Source organism: Pinus tabuliformis, chromosome 3_1 (genome assembly GCF_031772625.1).
Source record: "Pinus tabuliformis cultivar Carrire ecotype Pingquan chromosome 3_1, CPIR1, whole genome shotgun sequence".
Classification (NCBI taxonomy): Eukaryota; Viridiplantae; Streptophyta; class Pinopsida; order Pinales; family Pinaceae; genus Pinus; species Pinus tabuliformis.
In genome coordinates, this window is record NC_142301.1 from 751,701,703 (window position 1) to 751,723,427 (window position 21,725).

At 36.6% G+C, this 21,725-nt stretch overlaps 1 protein-coding gene across 3 annotated transcripts in view; it reads right to left on the reverse strand.

The window, feature by feature from the left end:
- LOC149189548 (uncharacterized) overlaps positions 1-8,918 on the reverse strand; it is a 232,483-nt gene extending 223,565 nt beyond the window's left edge. The window contains exons 1-2 of one of the 3 annotated variants that reach the window (XR_016255907.1): positions 8,344-8,918; positions 8,139-8,225 (exon numbers count right to left, since the gene is read on the reverse strand). The gene's annotated coding sequence lies outside the window, so the exon portion shown is untranslated. The remainder of the gene's footprint in view (positions 1-8,138; positions 8,226-8,343) is intronic. The other 2 variants (XM_089411840.1, XM_089411839.1) reach the window with 2 other exon arrangements.
- Between the last annotated feature and the right edge of the window lie 12,807 nt (positions 8,919-21,725).

Consider the following 21,725-nt stretch of genomic DNA (forward strand, 5'->3'; position numbering starts at 1 on the left):
GGTAGCGAAAACGAGAAAAGGCTAGATCGAGCTAGCTAGAGCAAGATCAGCAAAGAAGCCAAGCTTTCTCTTTGGCCGAGAGGCCAAGTACGCAGAAGTTTTCTATTGGGTCGCGCATGTGTGTCATACAAGAGTCGAGTGAGAGAAACAGGGCCAAGATCTTTTGCTAGGTATTTGCCAAAGCAAATTCTTGTGTCACTGCTATAAGAAAAAATTTCTCCTAAAGTTGAATAAGAAGTCCAAAGTTTGTTGGTTTTCCCCATGCTATGGTTTCCAGGGTATATCTGTGTTCTTTTCTATTGCATGTGATTGCATATGATTGGTTCCAAGTATTTTTGCTTTTGTTGTTTATTTAGTTAAAAACCCAAGATATTTATTATTACAAATCAAATTAGAAAGCTTTGTTTATTTCAAATCTGGATTATTTTTTGAGATAGTAAATTTGCAACTGGGTTTAAAGAAATTAACACAGTATCGGAGCTTTAAACTCTAAATATGAAGCCAAGGATATTTGACATAGGTTTCAGGACCAAAAAAAATATCAGATTTCAATATTCAATCTCTTCGAGGGTTTTATTCTACAATGGCTACCAGTGTTTGATATGAGGACAAGCTTGAGGGTTCTTCGAACTATTTGAAATGGAAGGTTTGAATCTCAGTTGTTTTCAAGGAGAACAAGTTGTGAAATTATGTTAATACAACAATAGTTCCACCAACAAATGATCCAATTGCTCTTGATTTGCATGAGGTCAAGGAGGCCAAGGCGTAGAGGATTATTCTTGATGGGGTCAAAGATCATCTCATACCCCATCTATCAGAGAAGGATACTGCAAAAAAGATGTGGGATGCGCTCACAAAATTATATCAGAGAGACTATCAGAGTCGAAAGATGATGCTTAAGGACAAGTTGCATGGCACAAGAATGTCCAAGGGCGAGAGCGTGACATCTTATTTGCCAAAGCTAACACAGGTCAAGGACGAATTAGCTATTGTTGGAGAGACAATCGCTGAAGAGGAGCTAGTGCATTTTAGCCTTGAATGGTTTTTCAAAGCACTAGGAGGTGTTTTTCAAGTGTGTTATGGGCCGAGATCACCTACCCGATTGGGCAAGTCTTTGAGATGATTTCCTCCATCAAAGGAAAAGGTTTGAAGAAGATGAGAACCTTGCTCTGCAAGCCAGGGTAAGCAAAAGGCCAAGAAAGGGCCAAGCGAGGGGTCCTCTTCCAAGGGTGAGAAGAAGGGGGATCCAAACAAGGTTAAATGCTTTGCATGCCATCAACTAGGTCACTATGTCAACCACTGCTTGAATAAGAAGAAGAACAAGCACAAGAAGTAAGTCATTGCTAGCATAGAGGTGGACGAGTTTACAACACAGTTTGAGAATGAGTTTTCGCCCATTACATATCTCTCGAGTTTAGTTTCCACCAGCGTGTGGTACACTGACAATGGGGCTTCTTGCAACTAGAATGGAGTCAAAGAGTATTTCACCAATTTGAAGGAAAAGGAGTTGGACTTCTACATAAAGCTTGGAGACGATGCCAAGTACCATCCAACTAATATTGGCACAGTTAAGTTTCAGAGAGAGTCTGGCAAACCCTTGTTGGTGGATGACATGTTGTATGTTACCGGTATGACAAAGAACTTGGTTTCAATTGCTAACATCAAGGACAAGGATTACATTGTGACCTTTGAGGAGGGCAAAATGTATATTCGGCCCAAGAACTCCAAGACAATGAAAGTAATAGGAGTAAAGAAGGATAACTTGTTTCGATTGCGGTTTGAGCCGACGCATGCATTGATAAGTTGTAGCAAAGGGCTGGGAGAATTATGGCACGAGAGGATGGCTCATCTTCATCATGGAGCACTTAATGTGCTCAAGGAGATAGTGACAGGGCTGCCAGAACTGAAGGTCAAGCAGCATGAGGTGTGTAAGGGTTGCGCACTAGATGAATATGCCAAGACCTATTTTCCATGCAGTGACACTAGGTTCAAAGGGATTTTGGATCTAGTACACTCAGACATGTGTTGGCCCATGTCAACAGTATCCTTGAGTGGGTACTAGTATTATGTGACCTTCATTGACAACTTCTCCAAGAAGACCTGGATCTATTTCATGAAAAATAAGGATGAGGCCTTTAACAGATTCAAGGAGTTCAAGGCTCTAGTTGAGAATCAGACAGGGAAAAAGATCAAGACATTGAGGTCAATCAATAGAATTAAGTACACATCTAATGCCTTCAAGGATTTCTATGCACAGGAAGGCATCAAGAAGGAGTTGACAATTTCGTACAACCTCAGCAGAATGGGGTTGCAGAGCAGAAGAACAGGGCTATTGACCAAGATCTGTGTTTGTTTGTTTCAATGGGTCGACACTTGCAACATTGTCGTATATCTACATAACAGAAGCCCACACAAGGTGTTGGGCAAATTAACACCAGAAGAGGTGTTTACAACAAAGAAACCAAATTTGGGACACATTCGCATCTTTGGGTGCTTTGTGTATTGCCATGTTCCCGAGGAGAAAAGGACCAAGTTGGAGGCTATTGTAGAGAAAGGTATCTTTGTGGGGTACATCAAGACTTCAAAAGCCTATCGTGTTAACATTCTTACTCTCAGGAAAACAGTAGTGCACAGGGATGTGAAGTTTGAAGAAGAGAGGGCTCTTTGGAAGTCTGACAACATGAGTTCTTCTACAATTGATGTTCAGGAGGAGTAGGCACCAAAGGTTGAGTTAGTGCAGATTCCTCTGACTACAGTTTCGCGTGTTGGTGACCAGAGCGAGAAGGTCAAGTAGTGAGATCAAGATGAGGAACAAGGGATTCCTCACACCCAACCTCAAACTCTAGGAACAAGGAGGAAGCAGGCCAAGTGGGAAGAGCAGACATTGAGAGAGGCCCAGGAATATGTTGGTGCTCTAAGATATTTAGTCAAACAATGCAAGGCTCATCAGCACCTATTCCAAGTATATGGCGTTGATGAGTTAACTGATTGAGGCTAAACCTACCAGCTTTCAAGAGGCATCTGAGCATTAGATGCGGGTGGATGCCATGCTAGAAGAGTATTCTTCCATCATGAAGAACAGCATATGGGAGGTTGTGCCACGACTAGTGGACAAGTCAGTGGTTGGCTTGAGATGGGTGTATAAGATCAAGCATGTTGCGGATGGCAATGTGGAGAATTTCAAAGCCCATTTTGTGGTTAAGGGATTTTCATAGACTGAACGGATCTATTATGAAGAGACCTTCACTCTGGTAGCCAGATACTCATCCATCAGCACTCTCATTTCTATAGCAATGCAGATGGGTTGGAGGTTTCACCAGATGGATGTGAAGACAACCTTCCTCAATAGGAAGAGATCTACATAGAGCCCTTAGAGGGTTTTGAGGTGATTGGGAGGAATTCCCATGTGTGCAGGTTGAAGAGAGCATTGTATGGACTCAAGTAAGCTCCTTAGGCTTAGTATGTGCAAATTGACAGTTATTTGCAGAGCATGGGCTTCACTAAGAGTGAGGTTGACCTGAATTTGTACTACATTCAGGTGAATGGTGAGCCTCTCATATTGGTGTTGTAAGTTGATGACCTGTTTCTCACAAGGTCTGAGTAGCTCATTATGCAATGCGAGCAGGATCTTGCAGAAAAGTTAGAGATGAAGGATTTGGGTTGATGCACTACCTTCTTGGGTTGGAGGTGTGGCAGAGAGAGGGAAAGATTTTCCTTGGACAAGGGAAATACACAGTTGGGATCTTGAAGCGTTTCAGGGTGGAGGACTGCAAACCACTTGTGACCAATTGGAAGAAGAACAATACTTTCATATCAGAAGCAGTGGACCCTACCTTGTATATACAGTTAATTGGCTCTCTGATGTATCTGGTCAACAACAGGCCAAACCTTTGTTTTGCAGTGAACACACTTAATCAGTTTATGATAAAGCCTAAGCGAGTGCACTAGGTAGCTACAAAGCATGTTCTGAGATATCTCCAAGGCACAGTTGACTATGGGATGAGGTACACTTTGAAGCAGTGTTGCACACATCGCGATCGGGATTTAATCGGCGCCGGGAAAAAAGCGGAAAAAATCGTTAAAATCGGGAAAAAATCGGAAAAAAGCGGGAAAAAATCGTTTGGCACAAAAATATTCATTTTTTTTCATTTTTTTTCAATTTTTTTAATATCTAAACCATCTACAACATAAAATAAATACATTGACACATAAATATGATAAAAAAACTAATATATAAGATGTTTAATATCATTTCTAGCGCTAAAATCACACATAACATTGAATCATGTCCTGAATAGTAAGTCCCAACTCAACCTCAAAATATCAACAAAAAATATGATAATGTATCTCATCATGTCATAATGTCATATACAATAAAATGAAAGTCTAATCCTATTGATTTCCTCTGCCCCTCTTGCGAGAAAATGCCACAGCTTTCCCTTTCCCTCTAGATGTAGATGCTGGTGCCCGTGCAGGTGGAAATGGCAGTGGAGTCTGATGTGATCTAGACGTTGAAGAACTAGAAGTAGGAGCTATAGGAGGTAGACCACGTCCTCTACTGGTGGCAGGGGTAGCCCGGGCAGGTGGTGTCACCTGGAAACATTACAATCTCCCAATCCTGAAATCCTGAAAAACTGATAAGTCTGCTGGATTTTAAATGAAATCTAAAATTCTACTTTCTCCATATGAAATCCAATGAGGCTGGAACCACTCTCAAACATCCTGAGTCATTTCATGGTAATGTTAAAAATTTAAGTAAAAGGATGAAAATGAAGATTAAGGAGAATGTCACTTTTACTTTAAGAATTTAACATTACCATGAATAGCATATCCATACTAGGGCCTAGACTTGATCATTAAGCTACCCCACTCAAAAATTATTTGTTTCTTTCAAAAAACATTGCATGAAAAAACCCAAAAAAAGTTATAAAACTATGCTGTCCTGAGCCCCCACGATTTTTTCGTTAAAAATCGCGCTTTTTTCGAAAAAATCGCGATTTTTTGAAAAAAGCGCGATTTTTTCAGTAAAAATCGGCAAAAAAAAAGTAGGCGATTTTTTCGTATAAAAATCGCGATTTGATCGGCAAGATGAAAAAATCGCGATTTTCCGATAAAATCGCGATTTTATCGCGATTTTAACAACACTGCTTTGAAGGATGGAGTGAATTTGGAGGGGTACATCAATGCGAATTGGGCAAGCAATACAGCTGACAAGAAGAGCTTCTAGGTGCAGTTTCAGTTTGGGATCAGGAGCAGTCTCTTGGTACAGCAGGATACAAAGGTTATTTCCACTTAGTTCTGCAGAGGCCGAGTACATGTCTACCAGTATAGCGGCATGCGAGGCTATTTGGCTTCGAAAACTCCTTTTTGGGCTTTCTGATCAAGAGTTTGATCCAACTGTCATTCATTGTGATAATCAGAGTTGTATTAAACTCTTTGAGAATCTGGTATTCCATGACAAGTCGAAGCATATTGAAATAAAGTGCCACTTCATCAGAGATTGTGTACAGACATGGAAAGTAAATCTGCAGTACATTCCTACAAACAAGTAGGTAGCAGACATCTTAACAAAAGCCTTGATGAAGGGAAAATTTGTATTCTTCAAGGATAAGTTGGGTGTTGTGCAGAACACCTTCCTCGCTAAGAGGGAGTGTTGAGATTGTAGCTTGGAAGGTGATTCTACATGGATCAGGTGCCATGACATGCAGTGGGTCACCTTAATTATCTCCTGCTGCAGTTAAACGACAATTTAATTTAATTGTTGGGTGCCTTTTTTACAAAAGGGAAAATAAATCAACGATAGATTAAGTCGTAGTTGTTGATTTCAGCAAAAAGTGAGATCTAATCTCAAACGTTGAGATTAGGGATTTCGCTTGAGATTAGGGTTTGATCTTTTTAATAGGAGGTTCAAGTCAAAGCAGATGCACATTCGATTTGACACGAATTGGGATTCAATGGAGCACAGTCTATGGTAGCGAGAACAAGAAAAGGCTAGATCGAGTTAGCTAGAGCAAGATAAGCAAAGAGGTTGAGTTTTCTTTTTGGGCAAGAGGCCGAGTTTCTTTGTACACTGAAATTTTTTGCTGGGCCGCACGTGTAGGTCATACAAGAGCCAAGTGAGAGAAAGAGGGCTGAGATCATTTGTTGGGTATTTGTCGAAGCAAATTCTTGTGTAAATGTTGTAAGAAAATATTTCCCCCCACACTGGGGTTTCCAAGGTATATCTATGTTATTTTATGTTGCATGTGATTGCATGTGATTGGTTTTGAGTATTTTTGCTTTTGTTGTTTATTTTGTTAAAAACCCAGAATATTTATTGTTACAAATCAGATTAGAAAGCTTTGTTTATTTCAGTTCTGTGATTATTTGTTGAAACAGTAAATTTGTAACTGGGTTTTAAAAAATTAACAATGCTCCAAGAGTTAAGGAACAACGGTTATTTTAATTTTAGACAAGTTTCAAACTGAGAAAGGTCCACTACTTGGTAGTGTGGTACCAACAGTGGCTAACATGGAAAGAACTTGGATTGGGGGTAGAGTGTGCCAAGGAATGGAAAAGGTACACATACATCCTAATAGACAACAATGTTAGGCTCAAAGAAGAAGAGGACCAGAGGATTTGGTCATTGAACCATGTTAGGGATAATGCTCCTAGAATAGGCCACAAAGCACTAGCAAAAGAAGGAAGAGAAGGCCAACAGATCTGGTCATGGAAAATTATTTGGAAATTAAAATGTCCTCGAAAAACAAGATATTTATATCACTGATTTTACACAATAAGACTCCCATATGAGATGTTCATCTGGAGAGGAATTTTATGGGGTCAGGATAGTGTTGTTAATGTTGTCAAGCAGAAGAAACTATATTCCATCTCATAATGGAATGTCCATACTCAAAGGAGGTATGGAAAGAGGTGGAAAGGTTAATATGGATTAGGAATCTCTATGAAGGAGGAAGCTTCGAAGAGGCCCTCAATCTAGTGTAGCAAAAACAAGATTTCTAAGATCAAAACGTAACCTCTTAACCTATCCTAGGGAGTATGGCTTGCCAGAAATCTAAAGTCATTTGAAGACAAAGTGTCATTACCACTTAAATGTGTTGTACAGGTCATAAAAATTATAAATGCATACCCACAGGTGCAGGCAAAATCTCTCTCTCATTTGCAATCTTAAGTGGCAATAAATAAGGATATTCCATGGGCATCTTTTTGATGGTGCGTCACAAGGGAACCCTCCTAAGGGAGGTTCAAAATACTTATCTTATGATCATAATATTTCTTTTAAAGCTGGACTTTGTCAAAAAATCAATAACTTCTGTGAAAAGATGGCTCTTAAGCTGGTCTTGAAAATAGCTCAAGAGTTTGTTGTAATCCAATTACATATTTTTGGAAACTCAATGCCGGTTATTAAATGAATGTGCAAAGAAATCGTTCTCGAGAATTTTATATTACAACCTTTGTACAATGAAGTTCACAATCTACTAAAATCTTTCTCCTATACATCTCTGTCTCGTATTTACAGGGACACGAACAGTCTTGCAGACAGGCTCTCAGCTGGATTGGGCTAAAACGAGAAACCTGGATTATTAGAGCAATCCAGAATAGACATATTGCTGAATAAAACCATGAACCATGGTTTTGACTTTAGTTATTTCAGTTCCTATCTCAGATCTTGTATAATGATGGACTTTCTCGTAACTTCGGATAAATGGTTACTGTATTAATTTGAATGTTATTTTGTATAATGATGGACTTTCTCATAACTTTGGATAAATGGTTAATATAATAATTTGAATGTTATTTCTTTAAAGAGGTTACAAATGTAGCTCTCCAGAAACAAACTGCAGTATTTTCTTTTTTGAATCAGATATAAAATGTCATGAAAAGGGCTTTAAAGCACTTATGAATGCAATGGGCATCTGGCTATTTATTTTCATTATTCTAATAAAAAATACATTTCCCCGAAAAAATAAAATAAAAATCTTGGAGAATGACTCAAAAAATGCCAAAAATACCATACACCAAAAAATCAAACTCTATCAAGAAAATGCCCCATTCAAAACAAAATGGAAAATGCGCTATTCAAAACAAAAAGGCAAATGGCGTATTCAGAAAATGAATGAATGAGAAAAGAAGTGTACCTTCGCACCTCGTCCCTTGTCGGATTTCGGCCTCAAATGCAGAGGAGCAAAATCAACGTCATACACTAAACTTCAGAAGCCCTTAATCTGTGCAAATTTCGGAAACCATCAACACACTGTCACTGCACGCATGAAACCCCGAAAAAAAAATGCCGAAATTGATTCCTAAAACCTTCATACGTAAAATCCTCCCTATAACACTTGCCTTCACGCGCATAAACCCTCGTCAAAGTGTTGATGTTGAACCATGAGAGTATGTGCAAAGTCAGAGAGCAAATAAATAGATGTGTCAGAATTTGGACAGCAGAGTGCAGATGTATACTATAATTATTGGTAGAATTTCTTGGGCTCTAACACGACTGAAGCCAACTTGAGGCCGAACCTGGCCATAATTGAGATACTTGAGCTGCCTCACAATGCAGAATCAGGTTCCATGGGTTCAGGTTGGCCTATTAAAACGTTGCATTCAGACAATAACTGCTCGTACATAAACTGAAACATAAAAACTTACTTTAATGCAACTGATATGTTCAGTTTCATAATGCAAGCGTTAATATTCATCGAAAATGATTGCAGCCCGTTGTTTTGTTAGAGGCTAGTGACTCGTGATTCCTAATTCATGGAGCGTTATAACAAAATCAACCAAATACAAGGGTTATGATCTCTAAACGCAGCTTCGAGGAACAAAGAGCTTGTGACTTATCATGGGAAGGATTTTGCTTCATCACATCATTTTTCTCGATTCGCGAGGGAGTGAATGAGTAGATTTGGCATAACTACAACAAAACTTCCAACGTTCCTGAAATCTTAATCTTTGAAGATAATTTTAAATCCTAGGAAATCTTAATCAATGAAGATATTGTTTTTAAGATATTATTTATTTATTTTAAGTATAGATAATGTTAGAGAGGGATCAAATTTTTTTCACGTGCATAATGTGTAATATTTTTTTGTTTAAATTATATTTTTAATATTTATAGAGTATATATTTTTAGATTAAATAAATATTTATTAACTCAAATTAAAATAGTTTTTTATTATTAATATATTTTTAAGTATATGTCAATATAAATTAGAATTAAAATATTTATGCCATAATGTGTTACTTTAGGAAAAACTCCCCTAACACTCACTTGTAATTTATTTTAACATTATTTTTTTCTATATGAAGTTGATATCAATATAAATTAGTTAACATAGATCTTCAAATAATTTATTTAAATTTCGTGTTGAAATAGTTTTGAAAAGTTTTACTCACACATTTTTTACTTCTAATTACTTTATAGCATATTCATTTTTTTTTATTATAGCTTACATTATTTTTGGATTTAGAGCAAATTTATTTTTATTTTAAAGGGCATGTGTCAACTCTACAGAGAAACATACTTATACATCCCCTCAAACTGGGTTGTAGAATGAGCCTCTCAGCGCAATTATATAGAAAGAAAGAAAGAAAGAAATTATTTTAACGTCCACGAGACTAAAGATAGCCTATAGGACAGATTGTTTCTTCATCTGCTTGATGTATTCGGCATTTTTCTATGAAGCTTCAAAATAAATGCTCCTAGCTTCTCGACAAACCCCTCACTAAATAGATTATCCCAAGAGTTAGCTGCCAGCATATCTGCATAACTTTCCCAATTGCCTTTGAAGGTCTCACATTCTAAAATGAAATGTTTTTCTATTTCCACTTTTCCCAAAGAACAAAAAATGCATACTCTTTCCTCCCACACTTCCTTTGGCCTTTTCCAATGCCCTGTTTCACAACAGAGCTGATGAGAATTAGTCCTTAACTGAGCAATAAGAATTTTGGCTCTCCAAGAGATATTGGCCTCTATGTATACTTTTGGTTGATGACTATGAGTGGGATTAAACACTTCAATATAGTCATTTTTCTTTCTTCCTAGCTCCTTATCCCAAGTACGCTTCTAGAACTTTTCCATAACAAAATCTTTTATCTCTTTGTTGTTTATGGGACACGCTTTCAAGCAAATAACCCATTTACTAAACCATTTGTTATTTTGGTGCATCCAAGTTTTTTGCTCTTGCACAATCTATCATTAAAGACAACCTTAGGCCATCTACCCTCTTCCATTTGCTCAATTTCTTTTAAATATCGTATGACTCGCACCATAGCAATTGCTTCAATAGGACCAGTCCATCTTTCACTTAACAATATATCATAAGGAACTGCACTTTTAATCCTAAATTTGTTTGTAATCAAATGCTTCTGAATTTTCTCAATTTGTCTGCACTGCATGTCGGATGTACTGTTGGCCCACAGTTCACAACCTTAGAGAATCACCAGAATCACTAGAAGCCCAAAAAGAGTTTGAGTGGTTTTCCAATCCCTTAACTCTGCCTCTCTACACCTATTTTGAAAAGCATAAAATGCTTCCCAACCCCCAAAAGTTATTTTCTTTGTACAACCATTCCAGCTTAGATTTCTGTTGAAGTCAATTCCGAGGTATTTGTAATTTTCAACTTCTTCCAGAATGTTGCCTTCAAAGTAGAACTTATGTTGGTTATGTTTTCTTTTCTTAGAGAAGACCACTACTTTCGTTTTGTTGATATTGACTTGCATCCTCATACTTCTACAAAAATGTCCAAGGGATAGTAAGTGCTCTTGCAAACCAAGAGTCGATTTAGCAATCGGAATAAAGTCATCAGCATACAAAAGAAGCCTTATAACAAACTTGCCCAAATAGATACCATCACCCCCTTGCAAATTTAACCACTCCTCAAACTTGTCAATATATAAACCAAAAAGAGTAGATATATTAAATAATATTTTAATAAATATTGTTACTCATAAATTATTAAGATATATAAAATAAGTATTCTATATATTTTCACGATATCAATATAGTAATTAACATATATATGAATAACATAGCATTGTACATACATTTTAACAAATTCCATTACATTGAGATAAAGTGTGTAAATAATTTAAATGAAAATAAAATAGTTTTTTTTTTCCATTTATTCTTATTTTGTATATTGATTTACATAATTTTGGGAAGAGGAAGAAATTAAGTTATAAAAGAAAATAGGTTGTGATTGTTGGTCTTCTATGCATCTCAATCTACTATAAGTTGTTTGTCTACACAAACTCATATGCATTAGTTGGTTGTTTTGTCTATGTCAAAGTCAACACATTGGGTAGTGTGACATAATCTTTATTTGATTGAGTCCTAACACTATACAACAAAATTATAAGTTTTGCACATACATCATGTAATAGATATTGTTAATTTGTTTTGGACCAAGGCTTAATTATTGTAATATGCTTGGGTAGTGTGACATAATCTTGATGTGACTGAGTCTTAGCACTATACAACAAAATTAGAAGTTTTGCACATACATCATGTAATAGTAATTGTTAATTTGTTTTGGACCAAGGCTTAATTATTGTAATGTGCTTGAGTAGTGTGACATAACCTTGATGTGATTGAGTTTTAGCACTATACAACAGAATTAGAACTTTTGCACATACATCATGTAATAGTAATTGTTAATTTGTTTTGGACCAAGGCTTAATTATTGTAATGTGCAAACTTCATTCATTATATTGTCTTATTCCATATTTTGTCACAAAATTTCTCAGTTCATCTCAATATGGGAGATATAGCGAAAAGAACGTATAGATGCCTTTTCATCTCACGGTACAAAAATCAATCCAATGAGTTGAAGAATTGGGTTATATATTTCCTCCATGAAGCGTTTCTAAAGCAATGGCTAGTGAGACTTGCAATAGCAAAAACTTACAATAACAAAAAATAATCATTTAAAAAGTATTATTACTAAATATGTTTTTATATAGTAAGTTCCCAAAATTAACAAGATATTTCTTGCTATATTTAATTTTATGTGAGCTTAAAAATAATTTATCATCTTTTTTGCTTTTCAAAAAGATTATTTGAATTTCAAAAGACATATGAGAGTGACTAAATACATGCATGTAGGGATGTCCAAGTGTACAAAGAGAGTCATCCCAATAAATGCCTTCATCATAAGTACAATCAATTATTACCCTGTTTGTACATCAAATTCAATTAGTGCATGAAATACTATTATTAAATTATTTGTTTGCATAAAAGGAAACAAAATAGGACTCATTCAATACATAAGACAAAGAAGAAGAGGGTTAATCACAAAGTTTGTACTATTGATATTATTTATCTTACTTAAGATTTCATGTTTGTTGTGATCATTATATATTTACATAATTAATTTACAGTTGTCCGTGGATATTGCCTAATAGGTGCTAATGTACAAGGAAAAGTCAATAGAAGAATTGATCAACATTGGGTTAAGTAAAGGTTCTAAGTATATGTTGAAGTATCAAAGGTTAATTGAACAAATTGTAAGTATTTATGGTGTTTAACTTCACTCATTTTATGTCAAAAAATCTTAGCTTGAGTGGTTTGGTGAACAATTTAAGCCCCCAGGGGGCAGCTCAATCGGCCAATGTCGTGACAATGAAGTAATATGTAGCAAGAGATTCGAGGTTCAAATCCCCCCAACTTACCCATATCTGCAAACGGAGCATATGTAGACACCTAGAGGTTATAGTGGTAGCGGTTGAAATCAACCTTGTGACACGCAAGTACAATGACTCACTTGTCGATTCCTCTAGTCCAAAAAAAAAAAACCTTCATTTTATAATAAATGGAACAACAAAAAACCTTTATATTAATTATATATATGCATGGTGATGGGCTATAATTAAACATGCGGGAAGAGAAGCACAAAGTGGAGCCAACATAAGATATTTTCAGAGAAGGCATGCATCATGGTTTTGAAAGAATGTATATTATTTATGAATCTCTCATTGCAATGGTACACCTTTGGATTTACGTAATCATTTAAATTATCCTATATAGATGTAGATATACTTATTACACTTTGTTTCTCTATTTATAGATGGAACATGAAGAGACGAAACACCAAAAACAAGTTGACCAAGAAAATTTTAGGTTAAATAACCAAAGTACAATATCACCTACAAGTGATGAAGAAATGAGGCATGCACATAGCTCAAGTAATAAAAATAGTTCAAGTGGTGATTGTTAATCTATATAATTAAATGTTACTTGAAGTTGAATGTTTTGGAATATTTCTTTGTGAAAACAATATTTTTGCGTAATGTACTCCACGACATATTGGCCCTATTATATGATAACATATTACCAATAACTATAGCAATTACATGCTAATCGAGGTTATCTTAGGTGGTTGGGCGGAATGGTTATTGTCCTCCCCACCCAAGTTCAAATCCTCATTAGTTGACATGATGAGTTTCGATGTCTTTTATTATTGTAATGACTTTGAGCTTGAGAAAAACACTCTTAAGTGAGTATAACTATAGGTTGGCCTGGTACCAACAACCTCACTCTTGCCTTCAAGTTTAGAGGGGGGGCGATTTCTTTCCTTGAAAAAAAACTATAGCAATTACACATTAACATTTTATTTAGTGTATTGGGCCTATTGTCTCAATTGGATGTGGATAGGTTACCAATAAGTGTAACAATTACATATTGCTTGCATTTCAATCACTGTGAACCTTTACGTTGTGTTGGATATGTGTTATATTTTTTGTACAACTACCTCCACATGTTGTATATTGTGTTAGGCATGGCAGGGAGGGCTCCAACCCCCTACTAGAGGGGCTCGTAAGGGGTAGAGAGCCCCTTGCATAGGGGTTTGGGTAAAGCACATATATATATATATATATATATATATATATATATATATATATATATATATATATATATATATATATATAGAGAGAGAGATAGAGAGAGAGAGAGAGAGAGAGAGAGAGAGAGATGGTTTTTTGCATCTATTTTTGGTTGTTTTTGCCTTTTGTAGTTTTTGTCGTGCGTGGTGGTTTAGCCCATGGTTTTGTAGTTTTGGTTAAGGAAATATGATTATATTCTAATATAGGGTAAATGGATTGGTCGTTTACAAATATTGCGAGATATGTATGTGTGTGTGTGTATTGTAATACTATAAAGAAGAATATATTCAAAAAAACTTATGGTTTTCACAATTTTGGGTTTTTAGGGTAATATCTTTGTGTTTATGTGTGTGTTTGTCATTACACCTTTTATGTTTCATTGATAATATGTTTGCAACAATTAATTGTACTTGGTTAAACTATATATTTGGTATCAAAGTAGTTTGGGTTTAAGGGGATGCTTTTATGGCTAAGGGGTTTTACTCGGGCCTATGGTAGACCTTGTTATAGTGGGAGATTTATGGAATTGATTCTTGTGGTGAAAGGAAATGGCAATTAGTTCAAAGATAAAGATTGAGAAATTTAATGGAATAGATTTTTGAGCTATGGAAGCTCAAAATGGGAAGTTCTATTGGTGGAAAAAGATCAGTGGACCGTATTGGATTTGGGTACTACACTAACAGGGATGTCGACAGAAGACTGGACCAATTTGGATCAAAAGGAAAAGAGCATAATATGATTGTGTCTCTTAAATTCAATATTAATGAATGTTTCAAGAAAAGCTATAACGAATGCACTATATAACAAGTTAATGACTTTGTATCGGTCTAAGTATCTACTGAACAAATTGTTCCTACAGAAAAGTTGTATAACCTAAGGATGAAGGATGGGGACTTGGTGACGAAGCATCCAAACACATTGTGGTAAGTCAACTATTATCTGTTGATATTAATATTTCATATGAAGATAAGTGCAGCGAATTTGTTTTTTTCTTTACCAGACTCATGGGATAATTTGATTGTTGCCATAAGTAGTAACACAACTACTTTAAGTTTTAATGATTTATTCATCTTTGTTATCAAAGGAGATGAGATAAAAATGCATAAACTCATATACATATGCCTTGTCTACAAGAGGATGCTCCCAAAATAAAAATAAAAATAAGTCCTCAAGTGGGAGATCTAAATTTAGAGGAAGATCTAAATCTCCAAGGAAATTTGTAAAGGTATGTTGGAGATGTGGAAAATAAGGGCATTACAAGAAAGGATATAAATCCAAAATTGTTGAGAAAGCGAAGGGATTTGGTGATAATGCTTTTACATAGGCAAAAATCTCATCAAATGGAGGGGATGTGTATTTGGCTTTTTCAAATGCACATGTAGATCAGGAGGCATGGTTAGTTGACTCACGTATATCTTTTCATATGACTGCTCATAGGGAGTGATTTTGTAAGTATGAAAGATATGATAGTTGTGATGTTTTCTTGGGAGAAGGTTCAACAACCAGAAGCATAGGATAAGGAAAATTAAAGTTGATGCTCGTGGGTGGAAGGATTAGAACACTCCTTGGTGTTCTACACATCCTAGGATTAGCTAGAAATTTGATTTTTGTAAGCAACATGAGCAATGTAGGTGTAAAAACATTGTTTGAAAAGGATACATGCAGGATGGTTTGAGTAGCAATGGTATTGTCAAGGGGAGCTCATACTGGAACTTTGTATAAGCTATTAGGAAGCACTATTAATGATGGGTGCAACAATTCTATTTTTCTTGAGAATGGAGAAGAAAAAGGGGAAACTCCTATAACATCTAGGGAAAAGGCTATGTTATGGCATCAAAGATTGGAACATATCAGAGAGAAGGGCCTTTGAGTACTACACAATAATGGTATTGTAGAAGGTACATCTAATTTCTCTCTATATTTATATTTCAATGAGCATTGTTAATACAAGAAGCAAAACCAAGTAAGATTCTCCTCTATTACTACAAGGCCGGAGGGAATAATATAATTGGTGCATAGTGATGTGTTTGAACTTGCGTTAGTTCCATCACTAGGTAACTTTGTGTACTATGTCTCATTTATAGATGTTTTCTCAAGGAATAAATGGAGTTATTTCATAGGAATATATCTAAAGTCTTTGACAAATTTAAATAGTTTAAGGCTCTTGTGGAAATCAAACAAATAAGAAAATTAAGGTGTTGAGGATAGATAGTGGTGAAGAATTTTACAAGAATGAATTCAAAGAATTATGTAAGAAGTGTGGTATAGCAAGGAAGCATACTACTCCATACACACCTTTGCATAATGGAGTTGCAGAGAGGATGAACAAGACACTAATGGAGAAAGCAAAGAGCATGGTCAGTGGTGTCAGGTTAGGACAAGAAATATGGGAAGAGGTAGTGGACATTGTGTGTTACCTGGTAAATAGGTCACCCTTATCAACATTAAATGATAAGACTCCACATGAGGCATGGACATGTAATAAGAACTCTCTTAAACATCTTAGGGTATCTGGTTGTGATGTTTATGTACATGTGCCAAAGGAGAAGAAGAATAAGCTGGATAAGAAAGTTGAAAAGTGTGCCTTTATTAGATATAAAGATGGTCTGAAAGGTTATAAGATTTGGAACCCAAAAACTAAGAAGGTTGTGTATAATAGAGATATGGTATTTAGAGAAATCAAAGATGTTGTCAAACACGGAATCATACCAAGAGAGAAAGTACAAAAAAAATAAAGTCTGAATTGAAGGATGATGAATTAGACCCTACAAAAGAACATGAATTAGAAGAGAAGAACAACATACTCCAATATTAAGGAGATTTCTTTGGTAAGGAAGGCATCCACAAAGACATACTCCACTTAATTTTTATTCTAGTTTTGCTTTGTTTATTACTAAATATGATCCTAAAACTATTAGGGAGGCAGTGGATTTAGAGGATGGAAAACTATGAAAAAAAGTCGTGCTTGAAGAAATGGTAGTCTTAGACAAAATTGATGTTTTGGATCTAATGGAGTTATTTGTTAGAAGAAATCCCATTGGAAACAAATGGGTATTTAAGAAGAAGTTAAACACAAAAGACAAAGTTAAGAAAAACAAAACTCAATCAGTAGCAAAAAATTATTCCTAGGTAGAGGAAATTAACTTTGGTGATATTTGTCCTCCTGTTATGAAGTTAAATTTTATTAAATTTCCTTTATCTATTGTTTCTACCTTTTATTTTGAAGTATAACAAATGGATGTGAACACAACTCCTACATGGGGATCTGGAAGAAGAAATCTACATGAAGCAACCAAAGGGTTTTGTTGTTAAAGGAAAGAAATAGCTAGTATTAAGCTGAAAAATTCCCTATATGGGTTGAACTAATCACCAAGATGTGGTATCAAATTTTTGACACTTATATATTAGGACTTGGCTTCACAACGAGCAAAGTGGGTCACTATGTGTATTTCAAATTAGTTGGTAATCATCTTATTTATTTGGTGTTGTATGTGGATAATATGTTGCTAATTCGAAATGAGAGGGAAATCATCTAGGAAGTGAAAACTTAGTTGTCCTCTAAATTTGACATGAAGAATTGTATTGGAATTTTCAAAAAAATTGCAAAATTGTTTGGGCATATTTCCTATGATTTAACTAAAGTTTCCTATGCAAAGATTCTAGTGGACATTTTTTTTTAATTTTTGGTCACTCTTGTAACACTAAAAGCCTCCACAAAAACCTTTGCTACAAGGTGTTTTCCTTGAGGTGTAAAGGTCTAATGGGCACATTACATGCCTAATGAGGCAAGATGGGAGCTAGAGGATGCTATGTGGGAAGCATGCCCACATTTGTTTTGCAATTTTAATAATAAGTTTGATATTGTACATAATTCTAATAACGCACCAACGATGGTGCAAATCTAAGAAGGTGGAGATTGTAACACCCATGATTTGACTCTTGATTATGAATGTGTGTACTAATGAAATGCTATAAGTTGGACATTTGTGACTTTGTAAAACTATACATTGAACAAAAATATAAATATTATTGAGGTTGCAAATGAAGAAGGAAATAATAAGGGGCTAGGTATCCATAAGAGGGGAAGAAAGGGTGCTTATAAGGCTAAGTGGAAATAATAATATTATATTTCTACTCAACCCTTTATCCTTAGTTGCCTACCCATTTCCTATTTTTATTAAATTATTCATAAATCATGAGACCATTCTCCAAAACACAAGGTATCTCCTTTGCATGTAAATATAATCTAAGAATTGGGCATACAAGTTCATAATTCTCATTCATTGTTCCTTGGGTTTCTTCTATGAGCTTAAGTTGTCTTAGTTTTAATGCCATGAAATTATGAGAAAATATGATTGAATTTATGGGTGTTTGTTGAAAGAAAAAATGCAATTGATTACAACTGCAAATTTCCTATTTCCTTGTTTCTAGCAATAGAGATTCATTGGTCAGCCTATGTTAGGCCACTAAAAGGAAGTGGGATGACATGAGGGCCTATTTAGTAATGAAGGGGATCCCATTCCTAGTGTTGTGCAGCAAGAGAGTGAAGAGTGTTTGGTTTATTGGGATTGTTGTAGTTTTTGTTTATTTACTTGTGAATTCTAGTAAATTGGGATGAGACAATGATATTAGATCCAACGGGTAGTATTTCACCTTAGTGGATTCATATCCCAACTTGAAGTTTTCCTTCGCTACAAAGAGTTTATGTGTGATAGAAAACCTATGGTTGGGTTGAAGATTCTTCATTGTAATGCGTTGGTGGATAATTCATAGAAAGATAAGTACTTATTTGTGTAAAAATTCCCACTGTAGATCAACAGATTATGCAATATACTAAAGAAAAATACAAGATCTATTTCTACAACAAACTTTGCGGAAGCTTAATCCAATAGAGCAAGATCAATGAGAACATATATAACTGAGAAAGAGAAATCAATCACACATAACACAGAAGAATTAACTCGGGGAAAGCCTCAACCTAAAACCCCAATCTCTATATTATCATACAAGTGGAAATCTTGTTCAAGTTACAAAAAGAATTAGCTCTCAAGCTATCCTGCTCTCTCTGCAATCAAACAATATTGCTCATAGACAATCAAAGGCTCTCACAACCTTCTCCTCTGCCCTCCAAGCCTCCTATTTCCTTGCGCAGTTTTTCCTGGGGTCCAGTGCTTCCACTTGTGTGAATTCCCACCTCACACAGCTCACTTGGCTCAGAAATAACTGCACAAACCTGAAGGAGATAAATCCTTCTGCATGGATGAGATTCCTTTATAGGAAAAATTCATCCAACTGATAGTACATTGTCCCTCCTCTGATCTCAACTGGGTCTCTGACTGAACTGACATGCATGAGTTATTTATGAGAGAATATTCAGTTATCTGAAGTGCAGCAGTTACATGCATGCAAGCATTAACTAACTGAACTCACAATTAATTCAACAAACTGTTTGAATTAATCTAACTGGACTTGACTCAGTTAACTGAGCCAACTAATTACAACTCAATATTACAACTCATCCTTATCTCTTTAACTGATGGATAAATTCCTCAATTAATGGAGAAACTGTTGCATGTCCCCACATAGACTTCATGTTTGATTTTCTACAACTAATTAACTCATGGTGAATTAATTAATTATTTTACAAATAGCTGCTAAGATCAAATTCAAATTTTACTTCACTATTTTAGTTCAGGGACTAACTAAAATAGGAATCTATTCTGAACTGCTATTTTTAGCAATGCTATCTATAGCACTTCCATTTTTCATTCCTTACTGTTATGTCCAACACTAGTACCTGAAATGCTATTTATAGCAATGTTATTTTTAGCATTTCTTGTTGCCATTTTCAACACTCCCTCTCAATAAGAAAGGCATTCAACTCGAACTCGATCCTGAACCTTTGGAATGTTCTGCATGCAACACTTCTCCCAAGTGTTGTTGCTCCAGCAACTCTAGAAACAAAAAAATTTCCCAACTAACATCCCTGTTGGGCTAGAAACATCCTTTGATGCTAAAGCTTCCTCTGCCGCTGACAAGTGCTCCCTCTGTAACCTCTGAGCTGCTGCAACACTCCATGCATCTTGCACCATTGCACACCTCTTTGTGCCATCCTACACTGGTGCAACACTCTTGTGCCTCTCGCATTGTTGCAGCCTACTAGCTCTACACTGTCTTAGGATTCCTGCACTGTAGCTCTCTCTGCCGCTCCATCTGCATCTGTCTCTACCCACTCAGTCAGTCCTGCTACTCCTCGTCGGGGCTCCCTGTGGCAAAGTCGAATCCAAAAGGTTGGGTACCTCAAGGATCCAACCCTTATTTCAGCCTGCGTGGGACGATCACTCCACATCGCCCCACCTCCCACCTGGAGATATGGATGCATGTGATCCCTCTGCCCACTTGGCTCGAAATTTCCCCCTACTGGAGGTCTCTGGATGAATGGATGCCTCCACTCAATCTCCTCTTAGCTTCTTTAGTTGTGGCTGCTCCACAACCTCTTGAAGCTACTTCACCAACTGTGGCTTCTCCACAATTGTCCGAGACTTCTTCTGACACTGCATGTTGAGAGGTAGTGTACTCTCCCTCTCAACCACCAAGTCTCCATCAGTTTCCTTGCTCCTCAAGGCTTTGCATGCATCTTGAACCTCAAGAGCATACAGGTTCTTGACTCATGAACCAATCTGCTTCACCTGTCTCGTGGTGATGTGTGGAAGGAAAACCTTTCCCTTACTGAAGACTACATCATAGCCCTTGTCTTCTAGCATGGCAATCAACACCAAATTTTTCTTCAATCCTGGTACATACTTGACATCAGTCAAGGTAATGCGAGCTCCATGCTCCTTCTGAAAAACAACTGTGCCTACACCTGAGACACTATACTTTTCATCATTACCCATCGCTATGAGTATCTAGAGATCTTTCTACTCCAAGGTACTGAACAAACTCTTGTTGCCGGTCATGTGGAAAGAATCTCCACTGTTAGGAAACCAACCACTTCCCACCATGGATGAAACCATGCATGTGAAAAGTGTGAAATCCAACTCGAACTCTGAGGCTAGTGCCTCACCTTCCAATCATTCCACGAATCCCTTCCTGGATTTCCTTGGTGGACAATTTGTAGCAAAATGGCCCACTTCATGACAATGAAAGCATCACACTTTCGATTTTTCAAACTTCTTCCCACCATGGAAAGAATTGGATTTGGGATGAGAATCCTTCTTCTTCCCTTTGTTTTCCTTACTTGCTAAGGCGCAATTTTCTTCATCTTCCTTGGATGAAGAAGATCCATCTCTGGTGCTTATCCGTATCTCCTCCTGCATTAGATTCGACCAAAGTCGTTCCCAATATGGCAGTTTCTCTCTTTTGTTTACCGAGTGTTGGCAGCTATGCCAGCTCTTAGGAAGACCAAGGAGTGCAAGACTCACCATGTCATCATTAGCGGTCGTGATCCCTACACTTCCAAGCTCATCCCTGCAGGTGGTGAGCTTGTTCAGATATGTAGAGATCGTGTCGCCCTTTTCACACTTGATCTTACGAAGCTTGTCTTTCAGCGCCAGCTTCCTCTGATCGCTGTTGTTCTGATATAGATCTTTCAATGTTTTCCACATCGAAAATGGTGTCTCCTTCCCATGGAGGCTCGAGACAATGTGGTCTCGAACTCCCTCCAGGAGGATTCTCCTTGCTCTAGCCACACATTTCTTCCATTCCGCTAGTTGAGTAGCATCAGTCGGCTTGGGGACTTCTTGATCAATGAATTCCTTTAGACCGTTATCCTCTAATACTGCCTCCATGCGATCCTTCCAGGCTATATAATTTGAGCTGCCATCAAGGGCATACTTGAG